At 43.1% G+C, this 2,500-nt stretch overlaps 1 protein-coding gene across 1 annotated transcript in view; it reads left to right on the top strand.

Moving 5' to 3' along the window:
- Positions 1-2,500, top strand: part of ush2a (Usher syndrome 2A (autosomal recessive, mild)) — a 582,756-nt gene that overhangs the window by 323,279 nt on the left and 256,977 nt on the right. The window lies entirely within an intron of this gene.

The following is a 2,500-nucleotide window of genomic DNA, read 5'->3' as shown; positions in this document are numbered from 1 at the left end:
CTCAACGGCGTTTTTAGCCGAAAATCGTAGCATGTAATCCAATGGCGGTATTAAAATGATATTTCGATCCCCTTCGAGTTGTGCCACGAGCTCCATATATGTTGTTTCTGATATTTTTGCTTAATTTTTCGTACGAACCCCCAAAGTTTATAGAAAGCTGTGTTTCTTCACATTTTTCATGCCGATGGCCTCGGAACAAAACATTGATACTTCTGCATGAATAATCTTTATCTAGCCTCTTAAACAGCATATTTGTAGCCCAGCGCATATCATGACTGAGATCAGAAGATATTTACTCGCTACCATGTTGTTAGATGGTCAGCTTAGGTCCCGTGAAACGCGGAACTAAGGGGCGGGACTTTTCAAACTCTATTGCCAGTCCACTGCAAAGTAGTGAGCAGTGTCTACTATTACTGCACTGCATTTTGATTGTGCAGGTTGGGATTGCACTACCATGTCCATGGACAACATTGCCAGCAGTGCACTGCAATGCGCAGCACTGTATACCATCTATCACCTCACTGCTGTGTCATGGGATTGGGCAAGTGGAGATTTCACTGATGCAGGCCATGGACAACATGGTTGGTGTGTGTGTGTGTGTGTGTGTGTGTGTGAGTGTGTGTGTGTGTGTGTGTGTGTGTGTGTGTGTGTGTGTGTGTGTGTGTGTGTGTGTGTGTGTGTGTGTGTGTGTGTGTGTGTGTGTGTGTGTGTGTGTGTGTGTGTGTGTCTGTGTGTGTGTGTGTGTGTGTGTCCGTGCATGTGTGCGTGCATGCGTGCGTGCGCGTGTGTGAGTGTGTGTGTGCGCGCTTGTGTGTGTGTGTGTGTGTGTGTGTGTGTGTGTGTGTGTGTGTGTGTGTGTATGTGTGTGTGCGCGTGTGCGTGGGTGCGCGTGTGCATGAGTGTGTGTGTGTGTTTGTGTGTGTATGAGTGTGTGTGTGTGTGTGTGTGTGTGTGTGTGTGAGTGTGTGTGTGTGTGTGTGTGTGTGTGTGGGTGTGTGCATGAGTGAGTGTGTGTGTGTGTGTGTGTGTGTGTGTGTGTGTGTGTGTGTGTGTGTGTGTGTGCTCTGTGTGTGTGTGTGTGCTGTGTGATGTGGCATACAGCGTTTGCCCTTAGTGGAGGTCTCCAAGTATCCGTCTCGCTGAGAATGAAATGTCAATGAAATGTCATCCGAGATGAGCTAATAACCGCAGCAGTGTTTGGTAATGATGGGCGCTGAGTTCAGCCCAAGAGATTTATAATCGCAGCCTATCTAATATGTGTCAGTAGCTGTTTTTTGGGGGGTTTTTTTGTTGCCCAGACCAACCAGCACAGTTTAAACATCTCTAGTGCTTTTTTCTGTATTTGCCTGGAAGATTCCTGTCAGGTTTGTTAACCTAGCCTGCTTGATGAATGTGGGGACACCTCTTGGTTACAGCCAGGGTGCGATTTGTAGGGGGGGATGGGGGGGATTTTTCCCCCTTCTGGTTCAGATATGAGTGATTCTACGATTCCCCTACGCTTTTGGCAAAAGCAAAATATCAATTATCAGTATTTTTTTTCAACTAAATGACCTAGATGTTTACATAGTGTATATATTTAAGTTTCCAAACAAACAAATTGTCAAGCTTAATCTTAAATCATTTGATAAATACTCTAATGAAAGCGAACATTTGCTTAATTATTTTGTCAACAGTGTTATGGACAAATACTATGTCATTTCAAACATATATAAAAATACTACAGAGTTGAAACAATATATGTTTGCAAGTGCTTATGTCCCTTAACAGTAATGTTGTCATTAATCTGTGTAACTGATATAGAAACTGTGATTGTTGAGCTTCATAAGTAGGATTTTATGAGTCACTGTGATACAGACTGACACATTTTTCATCATAAATCCCTGTAACGTCTGATTTGAATATAGTCACCCTCCTTACACAAGACTTCCTTCTCCAGAGATAATCCCTAGTGTATGTTCATAGGATTTTTCCAACACAAAAGGGATCAATAGCACAAAAACACTTTCAAAACAGTCAACCGTGTTACTCAACTGTGTTACGGTCAACAGTGCAGGGGAACAAGTCGGCACTTTTTTAGGAGAAAAAAACAGAGCAGACAAACCCATCTCCCTAGAACACAAATTTATTTTGTTTGTTTGTCTGTCAATATGGATATAAATTGGCAAAAACATACTCCTCCTCAACTGTCATCAGTGTTGCCAGATTGGGCTGGTTCCCGCCCAATTGGGCTGCTTAGGATGGCCGTGTGCGGGTAAAAATGGCATCTGTCAGAAAAACCTTCCCACTGCCATATAAATCAATAGAATTGGGTGGGTTTTTAGGCCGGATTTTGATCATTTTTTGGGCTGAATCATCAGCCTCATCTGGCAACCCTGACTGTCATACTTAATTGTAACACCATTGACGGTAACACCGTTGACATTTCAGCCATTTTTATGGTGTTGTGCTAACTGAGGACCTCAGAAGTTCCACCACAACACCTTAATCAATCCATGTATCT

The sequence above is a fragment of the Engraulis encrasicolus genome, chromosome 19, assembly GCF_034702125.1.
Source record: "Engraulis encrasicolus isolate BLACKSEA-1 chromosome 19, IST_EnEncr_1.0, whole genome shotgun sequence".
Taxonomy (NCBI): Eukaryota; Metazoa; Chordata; class Actinopteri; order Clupeiformes; family Engraulidae; genus Engraulis; species Engraulis encrasicolus.
This window is presented reverse-complemented; position numbering and strand designations above follow the sequence as displayed.